At 60.2% G+C, this 18,783-nt stretch overlaps 1 protein-coding gene across 1 annotated transcript in view; it reads right to left on the minus strand.

Annotated features, from left to right (window-relative positions):
• LOC311144426 (A disintegrin and metalloproteinase with thrombospondin motifs 3-like) overlaps positions 1 to 18,783 on the minus strand; it is a gene marked incomplete at both ends in the record, with an annotated part of 287,624 nt that overhangs the window by 182,917 nt on the left and 85,924 nt on the right. The gene's annotated exons all lie outside the window — the stretch shown is intronic.

The following is an 18,783-nucleotide window of genomic DNA, read 5'->3' on the forward strand; positions in this document are numbered from 1 at the left end:
CCTCTCCAGCTCCTCTGGGTTACCCTTCAGCTCCCCACTACCTCTCCAGCTCCTCTGGGTTACCCTTCAGCTCCCCACTACCTCTCCAGCTCCTCTGGGTTACCCTTCAGCTCCCCACTACCTCTCCAGCTCCCCACTACCTCTCCAGCTCCTCTGTGTTCCCCACTACCTCTCCAGCTCCCCACTACCTCTCCAGCTCCCCACTACCTCTCCAGCTCCTCTGGCCTCCCCACTTCCTCTCCAGCTCCTCTGGGTTCCCCACTACCTCTCCAACTCCTCTGGGTTCCCCACTACCTCTCCAGCTCCCCACTACCTCTCCAGCTCCTCTGGGTTCCCCACTTCCTCTCCAGCTCCCCACTTCCTCTCCAGCTCCTCTGGGTTCCCCACTACCTCTCCAGCTCCTCTGGGTTCCCCACTTCCTCTACAGCTCCCCACTTCCTCTCCAGCTCCTCTGGGTTCCCCACTTCCTCTCCAGCTCCCCACTTCCTTTCCAGCTCCTCTGGGTTCCCCACTTCCTCTCCAGCTCCCCACTTCCTCTCCAGCTTCCCACTTCCTCTCCAGCTCCTCTGGGTTCCCCACTACCTCTCCAGCTCCTCTGGGTTCCCCACTACCTTTCCAGCTCCTCTGGCCTCCCCACTACCTCTCCAGCTCCCCTGGCCTCCCCACTACCTCTCCAGCTCCTCTGGCCTCCCCACTTCCTCTCCAGCTCCTCTGGGTTCCCCACTACCTCTCCAACTCATCTGGGTTCCCCACTACCTCTCCAGCTCCCCACTACCTCTCCAGCTCCTCTGGGTTCCCCACTACCTCTCCAGCTCCCCACTACCTCTCCAGCTCCTCTGGGTTCCCCACTACCTCTCCAGCTCCTCTGTGTTCCCCACTACCTCTCCAGCTCCCCACTACCTCTCCAGCTCCCCACTACCTCTCCAGCTCCTCTGGGTCCAGCTCCTCTGGGTTCCCCACTACCTCTCCAGCTCCTCTGGGTTCCCCACTACCTCTCCAGCTCCTCTGGGTTCCCCACTACCTCTCCAGCTCCCCACTACCTCTCCAGCTCCTCTGGGTTCCCCACTACCTCTCCAGCTCCTCTGGGTTACCCTTCAGCTCCCCACTACCTCTCCAGCTCCTCTGGGTTACCCTTCAGCTCCCCACTACCTCTCCAGCTCCTCTGGGTTACCCTCCAGCTCCCCACTACCTCTCCAGCTCCTCTGAGAGGTGGTATAATGTTTCTTAATGCCACTGAGGTAGAGAGAGAGAGGTGGTATACTGTTTATTAATGCCACTGAGGTAGAGAGAGAGGTGGTATAATGTTTCTTAATGCCACTGAGGTAGAGAGAGAGAGGTGGTATAATGTTTCTTAATGCCACTGAGGTAGAGAGAGAGGTGGTATAATGTTTATTAATGCCACTGAGGTAGAGAGAGAGGTGATATAATGTTTCTTAATGCCACTGAGGTAGAGAGAGAGGTGGTATAATGTTTCTTAATGCCACTGAGGTAGAGAGAGAGAGGTGGTAGAGACAGTGTATAATGTGTAAAACTTCCTCTCCAGCTCCCCACTACCTCTCCAGCTCCTCTGGGTTCCCCACTACCTCTCCAGCTCCTCTGTGTTCCCCACTACCTCTCCAGCTCCTCTGGGTTCCCCACTTCCTCTACAGCTCCCCACTTCCTCTCCAGCTCCTCTGGGTTCCCCACTTCCTCTCCAGCTCCCCACTTCCTCTCCAGCTCCCCACTTCCTCTCCTCTGGGTTCCCCACTTCCTCTCCAGCTCCTCTGGGTTCCCCACTTCCTCTCCAGCTCTTCTGGGTCCAGCTCCTCTGGGTTCCCCACTACCTCTCCAGCTCCTCTGGGTTCCCCACTTCCTCTCCAGCTCCCCACTTCCTCTCCAGCTCCTCTGGGTTCCCCAATTCCTCTCCAGCTCCCCACTTCCTCTCCAGCTCCTCTGGGTCCAGCTCCTCTGGGTTCCCCACTACCTCTCCAGCTCCTCTGGGTTCCCCACTTCCTCTCCAGCTCTTCTGGGTCCAGCTCCTCTGGGTTCCAGACTACCTCTCCAGCTCCTCTGGGTTCCCCACTTCCTCTCCAGCTCCCCACTTCCTCTCCAGCTCCTCTGGGTTCCCCACTTCCTCTCCAGCTCCCCACTTCCTCTCCAGCTCCTCTGGGTTCCCCACTACCTCTCCAGCTCCTCTGGGTTCCCCACTACCTCTCCAGCTCCTCTGGGTTCCCCACTTCCTCTACAGCTCCCCACTACCTCTCCAGCTCCTCTGGGTTCCCCACTACCTCTCCAGCTCCTCTGGGTTCCCCACTTCCTCTCCAGCTCCCCACTTCCTCTCCAGCTCCCCACTTCCTCTCCTCTGGGTTCCCCACTTCCTCTCCAGCTCCTCTGGGTTCCCCACTTCCTCTCCAGCTCTTCTGGGTCCAGCTCCTCTGGGTTCCCCACTACCTCTCCAGCTCCTCTGGGTTCCCCACTTCCTCTCCAGCTCCCCACTTCCTCTCCAGCTCCTCTGGGTTCCCCAATTCCTCTCCAGCTCCCCACTTCCTCTCCAGCTCCTCTGGGTCCAGCTCCTCTGGGTTCCCCACTACCTCTCCAGCTCCTCTGGGTTCCCCACTTCCTCTCCAGCTCTTCTGGGTCCAGCTCCTCTGGGTTCCAGACTACCTCTCCAGCTCCTCTGGGTTCCCCACTTCCTCTCCAGCTCCCCACTTCCTCTCCAGCTCCTCTGGTTTCCCCACTTCCTCTCCAGCTCCCCACTTCCTCTCCAGCTCCTCTGGGTTCCCCACTACCTCTCCAGCTCCTCTGGGTTCCCCACTACCTCTCCAGCTCCTCTGGGTTCCCCACTTCCTCTACAGCTCCCCACTTCCTCTCCAGCTCCTCTGGGTTCCCCACTTCCTCTCCAGCTCCCCACTTCCTCTCCAGCTCCCCACTTCCTTTCCAGCTCCTCTGGGTTCCCCACTTCCTCTCCAGCTCCCCACTTCCTCTCCAGCTTCCCACTTCCTCTCCAGCTCCTCTGGGTTCCCCACTACCTCTCCAGCTCCTCTGGGTTCCCCACTACCTTTCCAGCTCCTCTGGCCTCCCCACTACCTCTCCAGCTCCCCTGGCCTCCCCACTACCTCTCCAGCTCCTCTGGCCTCCCCACTTCCTCTCCAGCTCCTCTGGGTTCCCCACTACCTCTCCAACTCCTCTGGGTTCCCCACTACCTCTCCAGCTCCCCACTACCTCTCCAGCTCCTCTGGGTTCCCCACTACCTCTCCAGCTCCCCACTACCTCTCCAGCTCCTCTGGGTTCCCCACTACCTCTCCAGCTCCCCACTACCTCTCCAGCTCCTCTGGGTTCCCCACTACCTCTCCAGCTCCCCACTACCTCTCCAGCTCCTCTAGGTTCCCCACTACCTCTCCAGCTCCCCACTACCTCTCCAGCTCCTCTGGGTTCCCCACTACCTCTCCAGCTCCTCTGTGTTCCCCACTACCTCTCCAGCTCCTCTGGGTTCCCCACTACCTCTCCAGCTCCTCTGTGTTCCCCACTACCTCTCCAGCTCCCCACTACCTCTCCAGCTCCCCACTACCTCTCCAGCTCCTCTGGCCTCCCCACTTCCTCTCCAGCTCCTCTGGGTTCCCCACTACCTCTCCAACTCCTCTGGGTTCCCCACTACCTCTCCAGCTCCCCACTACCTCTCCAGCTCCTCTGGGTTCCCCACTTCCTCTCCAGCTCCCCACTTCCTCTCCAGCTCCTCTGGGTTCCCCACTACCTCTCCAGCTCCTCTGGGTTCCCCACTTCCTCTACAGCTCCCCACTTCCTCTCCAGCTCGTCTGGGTTCCCCACTTCCTCTCCAGCTCCCCACTTCCTCTCCAGCTCCCCACTTCCTTTCCAGCTCCTCTGGGTTCCCCACTTCCTCTCCAGCTCCCCACTTCCTCTCCAGCTTCCCACTTCCTCTCCAGTTCCTCTGGGTTCCCCACTACCTCTCCAGCTCCTCTGGGTTCCCCACTACCTTTCCAGCTCCTCTGGCCTCCCCACTACCTCTCCAGCTCCCCTGGCCTCCCCACTACCTCTCCAGCTCCTCTGGCCTCCCCACTTCCTCTCCAGCTCCTCTGGGTTCCCCACTACCTCTCCAACTCCTCTGGGTTCCCCACTACCTCTCCAGCTCCCCACTACCTCTCCAGCTCCTCTGGGTTCCCCACTACCTCTCCAGCTCCCCACTACCTCTCCAGCTCCTCTAGGTTCCCCACTACCTCTCCAGCTCCCCACTACCTCTCCAGCTCCTCTGGGTTCCCCACTACCTCTCCAGCTCCTCTGTGTTCCCCACTACCTCTCCAGCTCCTCTGCGTTCCCCACTACCTCTCCAGCTCCCCACTACCTCTCCAGCTCCTCTAGGTTCCCCACTACCTCTCCAGCTCCCCACTACCTCTCCAGCTCCTCTGGGTTCCCCACTACCTCTCCAGCTCCTCTGGGTTCCCCACTACCTCTCCAGCTCCCCTGGCCTCCCCACTACCTCTCCAGCTCCTCTGGCCTCCCCACTTCCTCTCCAGCTCCTCTGGGTTCCCCACTACCTCTCCAACGCCTCTGGGTTCCCCACTACCTCTCCAGCTCCCCACTACCTCTCCAGCTCCTCTAGGTTCCCCACTACCTCTCCAGCTCCCCACTACCTCTCCAGCTCCTCTGTGTTCCCCACTACCTCTCCAGCTCCCCACTACCTCTCCAGCTCCCCACTACCTCTCCAGCTCCTCTGGGTTCCCCACTACCTCTCCAACTCCTCTGGGTTCCCCACTACCTCTCCAGCTCCCCACTACCTCTCCAGCTCCTCTGGGTTCCCCACTTCCTCTCCAGCTCCCCACTTCCTCTCCATTTCCTCTGGGTTCCCCACTACCTCTCCAGCTCCTCTGGGTTCCCCACTTCCTCTACAGCTCCCCACTTCCTCTCCAGCTCCTCTGGGTTCCCCACTTCCTCTCCAGCTCCCCACTTCCTCTCCAGCTCCCCACTTCCTTTCCAGCTCCTCTGGGTTCCCCACTTCCTCTCCAGCTCCCCACTTCCTCTCCAGCTTCCCACTTCCTCTCCAGCTCCTCTGGGTTCCCCACTACCTCTCCAGCTCCTCTGGGTTCCCCACTACCTCTCCAGCTCCTCTGGCCTCCCCACTTCCTCTCCAGCTCCTCTGGGTTCCCCACTACCTCTCCAACTCATCTGGGTTCCCCACTACCTCTCCAGCTCCCCACTACCTCTCCAGCTCCTCTGGGTTCCCCACTACCTCTCCAGCTCCCCACTACCTCTCCAGCTCCTCTGGGTTCCCCACTACCTCTCCAGCTCCTCTGTGTTCCCCACTACCTCTCCAGCTCCCCACTACCTCTCCAGCTCCCCACTACCTCTCCAGCTCCTCTGGGTCCAGCTCCTCTGGGTTCCCCACTACCTCTCCAGCTCCTCTGGGTTCCCCACTACCTCTCCAGCTCCTCTGGGTTCCCCACTACCTCTCCAGCTCCTCTGGGTTCCCCACTACCTCTCCAGCTCCCCACTACCTCTCCAGCTCCTCTGGGTTCCCCACTACCTCTCCAGCTCCTCTGGGTTCCCCACTACCTCTCCAGCTCCTCTGGGTTACCCTTCAGCTCCCCACTACCTCTCCAGCTCCTCTGGGTTACCCTTCAGCTCCCCACTACCTCTCCAGCTCCTCTGGGTTACCCTCCAGCTCCCCACTACCTCTCCAGCTCCTCTGAGAGGTGGTATAATGTTTCTTAATGCCACTGAGGTAGAGAGAGAGAGGTGGTATACTGTTTATTAATGCCACTGAGGTAGAGAGAGAGGTGGTATAATGTTTCTTAATGCCACTGAGGTAGAGAGAGAGAGGTGGTATAATGTTTCTTAATGACACTGAGGTAGAGAGAGAGGTGGTATAATGTTTATTAATGCCACTGAGGTAGAGAGAGAGGTGGTATAATGTTTTTTAATGCCACTGAGGTAGAGAGAGAGGTGGTATAATGTTTCTTAATGCCACTGAGGTAGAGAGAGAGAGGTGGTAGAGACAGTGTATAATGTGTAAAACTTCCTCTCCAGCTCCCCACTACCTCTCCAGCTCCTCTGGGTTCCCCACTACCTCTCCAGCTCCTCTGGGTTCCCCACTTCCTCTCCAGCTCCCCACTTCCTCTCCAGCTCCCCACTTCCTCTCCTCTGGGTTCACCACTTCCTCTCCAGCTCCTCTGGGTTCCCCACTTCCTCTCCAGCTCTTCTGGGTCCAGCTCCTCTGGGTTCCCCACTACCTCTCCAGCTCCTCTGGGTTCCCCACTTCCTCTCCAGCTCCCCACTTCCTCTCCAGCTCCTCTGGGTTCCCCACTTCCTCTCCAGCTCCCCACTTCCTCTCCAGCTCCTCTGGGTCCAGCTCCTCTGGGTTCCCCACTACCTCTCCAGCTCCTCTGGGTTCCCCACTTCCTCTACAGCTCCCCACTTCCTCTCCAGCTCCTCTTGGTTCCCCACTTCCTCTCCAGCTCCCCACTTCCTCTCCAGCTCCTCTGGGTCCAGCTCCTCTGGGTTCCCCACTTCCTCTCCAGCTCCTCTGGGTTCCCCACTTCCTCTCCAGCTCTTCTGGGTCCAGCTCCTCTGGGTTCCCCACTACCTCTCCAGCTCCTCTGGGTTCCCCACTTCCTCTCCAGCTCCCCACTTCCTCTCCAGCTCCTCTGGGTTCCCCACTTCCTCTCCAGCTCCCCACTTCCTCTCCAGCTCCTCTGGGTTCCCCACTACCTCTCCAGCTCCTCTGGGTTCCCCACTACCTCTCCAGCTCCTCTGGGTTCCCCACTTCCTCTACAGCTCCCCACTTCCTCTCCAGCTCCTCTGGGTTCCCCACTTCCTCTCCAGCTCCCCACTTCCTCTCCACCTCCCCACTTCCTTTCCAGCTCCTCTGGGTTCCCCACTTCCTCTCCAGCTCCCCACTTCCTCTCCAGCTTCCCACTTCCTCTCCAGCTCCTCTGGGTTCCCCACTTCCTCTCCAGCTCCCCACTTCCTCTCCAGCTCCCCACTTCCTTTCCAGCTCCTCTGGGTTCCCCACTTCCTCTCCAGCTCCCCACTTCCTCTCCAGCTTCCCACTTCCTCTCCAGCTCCTCTTGGTTCCCCACTACCTCTCCAGCTCCTCTGGGTTCCCCACTACCTTTCCAGCTCCTCTGGCCTCCCCACTACCTCTCCAGCTCCCCTGGCCTCCCCACTACCTCTCCAGCTCCTCTGGCCTCCCCACTTCCTCTCCAGCTCCTCTGGGTTCCCCACTACCTCTCCAACTCCTCTGGGTTCCCCACTACCTCTCCAGCTCCCCACTACCTCTCCAGCTCCTCTAGGTTCCCCACTACCTCTCCAGCTCCCCACTACCTCTCCAGCTCCTCTGGGTTCCCCACTACCTCTCCAGCTCCTCTGGGTTCCCCACTTCCTCTACAGCTCCCCACTTCCTCTCCAGCTCCTCTGGGTTCCCCACTTCCTCTCCAGCTCCCCACTTCCTCTCCAGCTCCCCACTTCCTTTCCAGCTCCTCTGGGTTCCCCACTTCCTCTCCAGCTCCCCACTTCCTCTCCAGCTTCCCACTTCCTCTCCAGCTCCTCTGGGTTCCCCACTACCTCTCCAGCTCCTCTGGGTTCCCCACTACCTTTCCAGCTCCTCTGGCCTCCCCACTACCTCTCCAGCTCCCCTGGCCTCCCCACTACCTCTCCAGCTCCTCTGGCCTCCCCACTTCCTCTCCAGCTCCTCTGGGTTCCCCACTACCTCTCCAACTCCTCTGGGTTCCCCACTACCTCTCCAGCTCCCCACTACCTCTCCAGCTCCTCTAGGTTCCCCACTACCTCTCCAGCTCCCCACTACCTCTCCAGCTCCTCTGGGTTCAGCACTACCTCTCCAACTCCTCTGGGTTCCCCACTACCTCTCCAGCTCCCCACTACCTCTCCAGCTCCTCTGGGTTCCCCACTACCTCTCCAGCTCCTCTGTGTTCCCCACTACCTCTCCAGCTCCTCTGGGTTCCCCACTACCTCTCCAGCTCCCCACTACCTCTCCAGCTCCTCTAGGTTCCCCACTACCTCTCCAGCTCCCCACTACCTCTCCAGGTCCTCTGGGTTCCCCACTACCTCTCCAGCTCCTCTGTGTTCCCCACTACCTCTCCAGCTCCCCACTACCTCTCCAGCTCCCCACTACCTCTCCAGCTCCTCTGGCCTCCCCACTTCCTCTCCAGCTCCTCTGGGTTCCCCACTACCTCTCCAACTCCTCTGGGTTCCCCACTACCTCTCCAGCTCCCCACTACCTCTCCAGCTCCTCTAGGTTCCCCACTACCTCTCCAGCTCCCCACTTCCTCTCCAGCTCCTCTGGGTTCCCCACTACCTCTCCAGCTCCTCTGGGTTCCCCACTACCTCTCCAGCTCCCTACTTCCTCTACAGCTCCCCACTACCTCTCCAGCTCCTCTGGGTTCACCACTACCTCTCCAGCTCCCCACTACCTCTCCAGCTCCCCACTACCTCTCCAGCTCCTCTGTGTTCCCCACTACCTCTCCAGCTCCCCACTACCTCTCCAGCTCCCCACTACCTCTCCAGCTCCTCTGGGTTCCCCACTACCTCTCCAGCTCCCCACTACCTCTCCAGCTCCTCTGGGTTCCCCACTACCTCTCCAGCTCCTCTAGGTTCCCCACTACCTCTCCAGCTCCCCACTACCTCTCCAGCTCCTCTGGGTTCCCCACTACCTCTCCAACTCCTCTGGGTTCCCCACTACCTCTCCAGCTCCCCACTACCTCTCCAGCTCCTCTGGGTTCCCCACTACCTCTCCAGCTCCTCTGTGTTCCCCACTACCTCTCCAGCTCCTCTAGGTTCCCCACTACCTCTCCAGCTCCCCACTACCTCTCCAGCTCCCCACTTCCTCTCCAGCTCCTCTGGGTTCCCCACTACCTCTCCAGCTCCTCTGGGTTCCCCACTACCTCTCCAGCTCCCTACTTCCTCTACAGCTCCCCACTACCTCTCCAGCTCCTCTGGGTTCACCACTACCTCTCCAGCTCCCCACTACCTCTCCAGCTCCCCACTACCTCTCCAGCTCCTCTGTGTTCCCCACTACCTCTCCAGCTCCCCACTACCTCTCCAGCTCCCCACTACCTCTCCAGCTCCCCACTACCTCTCCAGCTCCTCTGGGTTCCCCACTACCTCTCCAGCTCCCCACTACCTCTCCAGCTCCTCTGGGTTCCCCACTACCTCTCCAGCTCCTCTAGGTTCCCCACTACCTCTCCAGCTCCCCACTACCTCTCCAGCTCCTCTGGGTTCCCCACTACCTCTCCAACTCCTCTGGGTTCCCCACTACCTCTCCAGCTCCCCACTACCTCTCCAGCTCCTCTGGGTTCCCCACTACCTCTCCAGCTCCTCTGTGTTCCCCACTACCTCTCCAGCTCCTCTGGGTTCCCCACTACCTCTCCAGCTCCCCACTACCTCTCCAGCTCCCCACTACCTCTCCAGCTCCCCACTACCTCTCCAGCTCCCCACTACCTCTCCAGCTCCCCACTACCTCTCCAGCTCCCCACTACCTCTCCAGCTCCTCTAGGTTCCCCACTACCTCTCCAGCTCCCCACTACCTCTCCAGCTCCTCTGGGTTCCCCACTACCTCTCCAGCTCCCCACTACCTCTCCAGCTCCCCACTACCTCTCCAGCTCCTCTGTGTTCCCCACTACCTCTCCAGCTCCTCTGGGTTCCCCACTACCTCTCCAGCTCCTCTGGGTTCCCCACTACCTCTCCAACTCCTCTGGCCTCCCCACTACCTCTCCAGCTCCCCACTACCTCTCCAGCTCCTCTAGGTTCCCCACTACCTCTCCAGCTCCCCACTACCTCTCCAGCTCCTCTGGGTTCCCCACTACCTCTCCAGCTCCTCTGTGTTCCCCACTACCTCTCCAGCTCCTCTGGGTTCCCCACTACCTCTCCAGCTCCCCACTTCCTCTCCAGCTCCCCACTACCTCTCCAGCTCCCCATTACCCTTCCAGCTCCTCTGGGTTCCCCACTTCCTCTCCAGCTCCCCACTTCCTCTCCAGCTTCCCACTTCCTCTCCAGCTCCTCTTGGTTCCCCACTACCTCTCCAGCTCCTCTGGGTTCCCCACTACCTTTCCAGCTCCTCTGGCCTCCCCACTACCTCTCCAGCTCCCCTGGCCTCCCCACTACCTCTCCAGCTCCTCTGGCCTCCCCACTTCCTCTCCAGCTCCTCTGGGTTCCCCACTACCTCTCCAACTCCTCTGGGTTCCCCACTACCTCTCCAGCTCCCCACTACCTCTCCAGCTCCTCTAGGTTCCCCACTACCTCTCCAGCTCCCCACTACCTCTCCAGCTCCTCTGGGTTCCCCACTACCTCTCCAGCTCCTCTGGGTTCCCCACTTCCTCTACAGCTCCCCACTTCCTCTCCAGCTCCTCTGGGTTCCCCACTTCCTCTCCAGCTCCCCACTTCCTCTCCAGCTCCCCACTTCCTTTCCAGCTCCTCTGGGTTCCCCACTTCCTCTCCAGCTCCCCACTTCCTCTCCAGCTTCCCACTTCCTCTCCAGCTCCTCTGGGTTCCCCACTACCTCTCCAGCTCCTCTGGGTTCCCCACTACCTTTCCAGCTCCTCTGGCCTCCCCACTACCTCTTCAGCTCCCCTGGCCTCCCCACTACCTCTCCAGCTCCTCTGGCCTCCCCACTTCCTCTCCAGCTCCTCTGGGTTCCCCACTACCTCTCCAACTCCTCTGGGTTCCCCACTACCTCTCCAGCTCCCCACTACCTCTCCAGCTCCTCTAGGTTCCCCACTACCTCTCCAGCTCCCCACTACCTCTCCAGCTCCTCTGGGTTCCCCACTACCTCTCCAGCTCCTCTGTGTTCCCCACTACCTCTCCAGCTCCTCTGGGTTCCCCACTACCTCTCCAGCTCCCCACTACCTCTCCAGCTCCTCTAGGTTCCCCACTACCTCTCCAGCTCCCCACTACCTCTCCAGCTCCTCTGTGTTCCCCACTACCTCTCCAGCTCCCCACTACCTCTCCAGCTCCCCACTACCTCTCCAGCTCCTCTGGCCTCCCCACTTCCTCTCCAGCTCCTCTGGGTACCCCACTACCTCTCCAACTCCTCTGGGTTCCCCACTACCTCTCCAGCTCCCCACTACCTCTCCAGCTCCTCTGGGTTCCCCACTTCCTCTCCAGCTCCCCACTTCCTCTCCAGCTCCTCTGGGTTCCCCACTACCTCTCCAGCTCCTCTGGGTTCCCCACTACCTCTCCAGCTCCCTACTTCCTCTCCAGCTCCCCACTACCTCTCCAGCTCCCCACTTCCTCTCCAGCTCCTCTGGGTTCCCCACTACCTCTCCAGCTCCTCTGGGTTCCCCACTACCTCTCCAGCTCCCTACTTCCTCTACAGCTCCCCACTACCTCTCCAGCTCCTCTGGGTTCACCACTACCTCTCCAGCTCCCCACTACCTCTCCAGCTCCCCACTACCTCTCCAGCTCCCCACTACCTCTCCAGCTCCTCTGTGTTCCCCACTACCTCTCCAGCTCCCCACTACCTCTCCAGCTCCCCACTACCTCTCCAGCTCCCCACTACCTCTCCAGCTCCTCTGGGTTCCCCACTACCTCTCCAGCTCCCCACTACCTCTCCAGCTCCTCTGGGTTCCCCACTACCTCTCCAGCTCCTCTGTGTTCCCCACTACCTCTCCAGCTCCCCACTACCTCTCCAGCTCCCCACTACCTCTCCAGCTCCTCTGGCCTCCCCACTTTCTCTCCAGCTCCTCTGGGTTCCCCACTACCTCTCCAACTCCTCTGGGTTCCCCACTACCTCTCCAGCTCCCCACTACCTCTCCAGCTCCTCTGGGTTCCCCACTACCTCTCCAGCTCCCCACTACCTCTCCAGCTCCTCTGGGTTCCCCACTACCTCTCCAGCTCCCCACTACCTCTCCAGCTCCTCTGGCCTCCCCACTTCCTCTCCAGCTCCTCTGGGTTCCCCACTACCTCTCCAGCTCCTCTGGGTTCCCCACTACCTCTCCAGCTCCCCACTACCTCTCCAGCTCCTCTGGGTTCCCCACTACCTCTCCAGCTCCTCTGTGTTCCCCACTACCTCTCCAGCTCCCCACTACCTCTCCAGCTCCCCACTACCTCTCCAGCTCCTCTGGCCTCCCCACTTCCTCTCCAGCTACTCTGGGTTCCCCACTACCTCTCCAACTCCTCTGGGTTCCCCACTACCTCTCCAGCTCCCCACTACCTCTCCAGCTCCTCTGGGTTCCCCACTACCTCTCCAGCTCCCCACTACCTCTCCAGCTCCTCTGGGTTCCCCACTACCTCTCCAGCTCCCCACTACCTCTCCAGCTCCTCTGGGTTCCCCACTACCTCTCCAGCTCCCCACTACCTCTCCAGCTCCCCACTACCTCTCCAGCTCCTCTGGGTCCAGCTCCTCTGTGTTCCCCACTACCTCTCCAGCTCCCCACTACCTCTCCAGCTCCCCACTACCTCTCCAGCTCCTCTGGGTCCAGCTCCTCTGGGTTCCCCACTACCTCTCCAGCTCCTCTGGGTTCCCCACTACCTCTCCAGCTCCTCTAGGTTCCCCACTACCTCTCCAGCTCCCCACTACCTCTCCAGCTCCTCTGGGTTCCCCACTACCTCTCCAACTCCTCTGGGTTCCCCACTACCTCTCCAGCTCCCCACTACCTCTCCAGCTCCTCTGGGTTCCCCACTACCTCTCCAGCTCCTCTGTGTTCCCCACTACCTCTCCAGCTCCTCTGGGTTCCCCACTACCTCTCCAACTCCTCTGGGTTCCCCACTAACTCTCCAGCTCCCCACTACCTCTCCAGCTCCTCTAGGTTCCCCACTACCTCTCCAGCTCCCCACTACCTCTCCAGCTCCTCTGGGTTCCCCACTACCTCTCCAGCTCCTCTGTGTTCCCCACTACCTCTCCAGCTCCTCTGGTTTCCCCACTACCTCTCCAGCTCCCCACTACCTCTCCAGCTCCCCACTACCTCTCCAGCTCCCCACTACCTCTCCAGCTCCTCTGGGTTCCCCACTTCCTCTCCAGCTCCTCTGGATTCCCCACTACCTCTCCAGCTCACCACTACCTCTCCAGCTCCCCACTACCTCTCCAGCTCCCCACTAACTCTCCAGCTCCTCTGGGTTCCCCACTTCCTCTCCAGCTCCTCTGGGTTCCCTACTACCTCTCCAGCTCCTCTGGCCTCCCCACTACCTCTCCAGCTCCTCTGGGTTACCCTTCAGCTCCCCACTACCTCTCCAGCTCCTCTGGGTTACCCTCCAGCTCCCCACTACCTCTCCAGCTCCTCTGAGAGGTGGTATAATGTTTCTTAATGCCACTGAGGTAGAGAGAGAGAGGTGGTATACTGTTTATTAATGCCACTGAGGTAGAGAGAGAGGTGGTATAATGTTTCTTAATGCCACTGAGGTAGAGAGAGAGAGGTGGTATAATGTTTCTTAATGCCACTGAGGTAGAGAGAGAGGTGGTATAATGTTTATTAATGCCACTGAGGTAGAGAGAGAGGTGGTATAATGTTTCTTAATGCCACTGAGGTAGAGAGAGAGGTGGTATAATGTTTCTTAATGCCACTGAGGTAGAGAGAGAGAGGTGGAAGAGACAGTGTATAATGTGTAAAACTTCCTCTCCAGCTCCCCACTACCTCTCCAGCTCCTCTGGGTTCCCCACTACCTCTCCAGCTCCTCTGGGTTCCCCACTTCCTCTCCAGCTCCCCACTTCCTCTCCAGCTCCCCACTTCCTCTCCTCTGGGTTCCCCACTTCCTCTCCAGCTCCTCTGGGTTCCCCACTTCCTCTCCAGCTCTTCTGGGTCCAGCTCCTCTGGGTTCCCCACTACCTCTCCAGCTCCTCTGGGTTCCCCACTTCCTCTCCAGCTCCCCACTTCCTCTCCAGCTCCTCTGGGTTCCCCACTTCCTCTCCAGCTCCCCACTTCCTCTCCAGCTCCTCTGGGTCCAGCTCCCCTGGGTTCCCCACTACCTCTCCAGCTCCTCTGGGTTCCCCACTTCCTCTACAGCTCCCCACTTCCTCTCCAGCTCCTCTGGGTTCCCCACTTCCTCTCCAGCTCCCCACTTCCTCTCCAGCTCCTCTGGGTCCAGCTCCTCTGGGTTCCCCACTTCCTCTCCAGCTCCTCTGGGTTCCCCACTTCCTCTCCAGCTCTTCTGGGTCCAGCTCCTCTGGTTTCCCCACTACCTCTCCAGCTCCTCTGGGTTCCCCACTTCCTCTCCAGCTCCCCACTTCCCTTCCAGCTCCTCTGGGTTCCCCACTTCCTCTCCAGCTCCCCACTTCCTCTCCAGCTCCTCTGGGTTCCCCACTACCTCTCCAGCTCCTCTGGGTTCCCCACTACCTCTCCAGCTCCTCTGGGTTCCCCACTTCCTCTACAGCTCCCCACTTCCTCTCCAGCTCCTCTGGGTTCCCCACTTCCTCTCCAGCTCCCCACTTCCTCTCCACCTCCCCACTTCCTTTCCAGCTCCTCTGGGTTCCCCACTTCCTCTCCAGCTCCCCACTTCCTCTCCAGCTTCCCACTTCCTCTCCAGCTCCTCTGGGTTCCCCACTTCCTCTCCAGCTCCCCACTTCCTCTCCAGCTCCCCACTTCCTTTCCAGCTCCTCTGGGTTCCGCACTTCCTCTCCAGCTCCCCACTTCCTCTCCAGCTTCCGACTTCCTCTCCAGCTCCTCTTGGTTCCCCACTACCTCTCCAGCTCCTCTGGGTTCCCCACTACCTTTCCAGCTCCTCTGGCCTCCCCACTACCTCTCCAGCTCCCCTGGCCTCCCCACTACCTCTCCAGCTCCTCTGGCCTCCCCACTTCCTCTCCAGCTCCTCTGGGTTCCCCACTACCTCTCCAACTCCTCTGGGTTCCCCACTACCTCTCCAGCTCCTCTGGGTTCCCCACTTCCTCTACAGCTCCCCACTTCCTCTCCAGCTCCTCTGGGTTCCCCACTTCCTCTCCAGCTCCCCACTACCTCTCCAGCTCCTCTGGGTCCAGCTCCTCTGTGTTCCCCACTACCTCTCCAGCTCCCCACTACCTCTCCAGCTCCCCACTACCTCTCCAGCTCCTCTGGGTCCAGCTCCTCTGGGTTCCCCACTACCTCTCCAGCTCCTCTGGGTTCCCCACTACCTCTCCAGCTCCTCTAGGTTCCCCACTACCTCTCCAGCTCCCCACTACCTCTCCAGCTCCTCTGGGTTCCCCACTACCTCTCCAACTCCTCTGGGTTCCCCACTACCTCTCCAGCTCCCCACTACCTCTCCAGCTCCTCTGGGTTCCCCACTACCTCTCCAGCTCCTCTGTGTTCCCCACTACCTCTCCAGCTCCTCTGGGTTCCCCACTACCTCTCCAACTCCTCTGGGTTCCCCACTAACTCTCCAGCTCCCCACTACCTCTCCAGCTCCTCTAGGTTCCCCACTACCTCTCCAGCTCCCCACTACCTCTCCAGCTCCTCTGGGTTCCCCACTACCTCTCCAGCTCCTCTGTGTTCCCCACTACCTCTCCAGCTCCTCTGGTTTCCCCACTACCTCTCCAGCTCCCCACTACCTCTCCAGCTCCCCACTACCTCTCCAGCTCCCCACTACCTCTCCAGCTCCTCTGGGTTCCCCACTTCCTCTCCAGCTCCTCTGGATTCCCCACTACCTCTCCAGCTCACCACTACCTCTCCAGCTCCCCACTACCTCTCCAGCTCCCCACTAACTCTCCAGCTCCTCTGGGTTCCCCACTTCCTCTCCAGCTCCTCTGGGTTCCCTACTACCTCTCCAGCTCCTCTGGCCTCCCCACTACCTCTCCAGCTCCTCTGGGTTACCCTTCAGCTCCCCACTACCTCTCCAGCTCCTCTGGGTTACCCTCCAGCTCCCCACTACCTCTCCAGCTCCTCTGAGAGGTGGTATAATGTTTCTTAATGCCACTGAGGTAGAGAGAGAGAGGTGGTATACTGTTTATTAATGCCACTGAGGTAGAGAGAGAGGTGGTATAATGTTTCTTAATGCCACTGAGGTAGAGAGAGAGAGGTGGTATAATGTTTCTTAATGCCACTGAGGTAGAGAGAGAGGTGGTATAATGTTTATTAATGCCACTGAGGTAGAGAGAGAGGTGGTATAATGTTTCTTAATGCCACTGAGGTAGAGAGAGAGGTGGTATAATGTTTCTTAATGCCACTGAGGTAGAGAGAGAGAGGTGGAAGAGACAGTGTATAATGTGTAAAACTTCCTCTCCAGCTCCCCACTACCTCTCCAGCTCCTCTGGGTTCCCCACTACCTCTCCAGCTCCTCTGGGTTCCCCACTTCCTCTCCAGCTCCCCACTTCCTCTCCAGCTCCCCACTTCCTCTCCTCTGGGTTCCCCACTTCCTCTCCAGCTCCTCTGGGTTCCCCACTTCCTCTCCAGCTCTTCTGGGTCCAGCTCCTCTGGGTTCCCCACTACCTCTCCAGCTCCTCTGGGTTCCCCACTTCCTCTCCAGCTCCCCACTTCCTCTCCAGCTCCTCTGGGTTCCCCACTTCCTCTCCAGCTCCCCACTTCCTCTCCAGCTCCTCTGGGTCCAGCTCCCCTGGGTTCCCCACTACCTCTCCAGCTCCTCTGGGTTCCCCACTTCCTCTACAGCTCCCCACTTCCTCTCCAGCTCCTCTGGGTTCCCCACTTCCTCTCCAGCTCCCCACTTCCTCTCCAGCTCCTCTGGGTCCAGCTCCTCTGGGTTCCCCACTTCCTCTCCAGCTCCTCTGGGTTCCCCACTTCCTCTCCAGCTCTTCTGGGTCCAGCTCCTCTGGTTTCCCCACTACCTCTCCAGCTCCTCTGGGTTCCCCACTTCCTCTCCAGCTCCCCACTTCCCTTCCAGCTCCTCTGGGTTCCCCACTTCCTCTCCAGCTCCCCACTTCCTCTCCAGCTCCTCTGGGTTCCCCACTACCTCTCCAGCTCCTCTGGGTTCCCCACTACCTCTCCAGCTCCTCTGGGTTCCCCACTTCCTCTACAGCTCCCCACTTCCTCTCCAGCTCCTCTGGGTTCCCCACTTCCTCTCCAGCTCCCCACTTCCTCTCCACCTCCCCACTTCCTTTCCAGCTCCTCTGGGTTCCCCACTTCCTCTCCAGCTCCCCACTTCCTCTCCAGCTTCCCACTTCCTCTCCAGCTCCTCTGGGTTCCCCACTTCCTCTCCAGCTCCCCACTTCCTCTCCAGCTCCCCACTTCCTTTCCAGCTCCTCTGGGTTCCGCACTTCCTCTCCAGCTCCCCACTTCCTCTCCAGCTTCCGACTTCCTCTCCAGCTCCTCTTGGTTCCCCACTACCTCTCCAGCTCCTCTGGGTTCCCCACTACCTTTCCAGCTCCTCTGGCCTCCCCACTACCTCTCCAGCTCCCCTGGCCTCCCCACTACCTCTCCAGCTCCTCTGGCCTCCCCACTTCCTCTCCAGCTCCTCTGGGTTCCCCACTACCTCTCCAACTCCTCTGGGTTCCCCACTACCTCTCCAGCTCCTCTGGGTTCCCCACTTCCTCTACAGCTCCCCACTTCCTCTCCAGCTCCTCTGGGTTCCCCACTTCCTCTCCAGCTCCCCACTTCCTCTCCAGCTCCCCACTTCCTTTCCAGCTCCTCTGGGTTCCCCACTTCCTCTCCAGCTCCCCACTTCCTCTCCAGCTTCCCACTTCCTCTCCAGCTCCTCTGGGTTCCCCACTACCTCTCCAGCTCCTCTGGGTTCCCCACTACCTTTCCAGCTCCTCTGGCCTCCCCACTACCTCTCCAGCTCCCCTGGCCTCCCCACTACCTCTCCAGCTCCTCTGGCCTCCCCACTTCCTCTCCAGCTCCTCTGGGTTCCCCACTACCTCTCCAACTCCTCTGGGTTCCCCACTACCTCTCCAGCTCCCCACTACCTCTCCAGCTCTTCTAGGTTCCCCACTACCTCTCCAGCTCCCCACTACCTCTCCAGCTCCTCTGGGTTCCCCACTACCTCTCCAACTCCTCTGGGTTCCCCACTACCTCTCCAGCTCCCCACTACCTCTCCAGCTCCTCTGGGTTCCCCACTACCTCTCCAGGTCCTCTGTGTTCCCCACTACCTCTCCAGCTCCCCACTACCTCTCCAGCTCCCCACTACCTCTCCAGCTCCTCTGGCCTCCCCACTTCCTCTCCAGCTCCTCTGGGTTCCCCACTACCTCTCCAACTCCTCTGGGTTCCCCACTACCTCTCCAGCTCCCCACTACCTCTCCAGCTCCTCTGGGTTCCCCACTTCCTCTCCAGCTCCCCACTTCCTCTCCAGCTCCTCTGGGTTCCCCACTACCTCTCCAGCTCCTCTGGGTTCCCCACTACCTCTCCAGCTCCCTACTTCCTCTCCAGCTCCCCACTACCTCTCCAGCTCCCCACTTCCTCTCCAGCTCCTCTGGGTTCCCCACTACCTCTCCAGATCCTCTGGGTTCCCCACTACCTCTCCAGCTCCCTACTTCCTCTACAGCTCCCCACTACCTCTCCAGCTCCTCTGGGTTCACCAATACCTCTCCAGCTCCCCACTACCTCTCCAGCTCCCCACTACCTCTCCAGCTCCTCTGTGTTCCCCACTACCTCTCCAGCTCCCCACTACCTCTCCAGCTCCCCACTACCTCTCCAGCTCCCCACTACCTCTCCAGCTCCTCTGGGTTCCCCACTACCTCTCCAGCTCCCCACTACCTCTCCAGCTCCTCTGTGTTCCCCACTACCTCTCCAGCTCCCCACTACCTCTCCAGCTCCCCACTACCTCTCCAGCTCCTCTGGGTCCAGCTCCTCTGGGTTCCCCACTACCTCTCCAGCTCCTCTGGGTTCCCCACTACCTCTCCAGCTCCTCTAGGTTCCCCACTACCTCTCCAGCTCCCCACTACCTCTCCAGCTCCTCTGGGTTCCCCACTACCTCTCCAACTCCTCT

Source organism: Coregonus lavaretus, assembly GCF_964263955.1.
Source record: "Coregonus lavaretus genome assembly, chromosome: 17".
NCBI lineage: Eukaryota > Metazoa > Chordata > Actinopteri > Salmoniformes > Salmonidae > Coregonus > Coregonus lavaretus.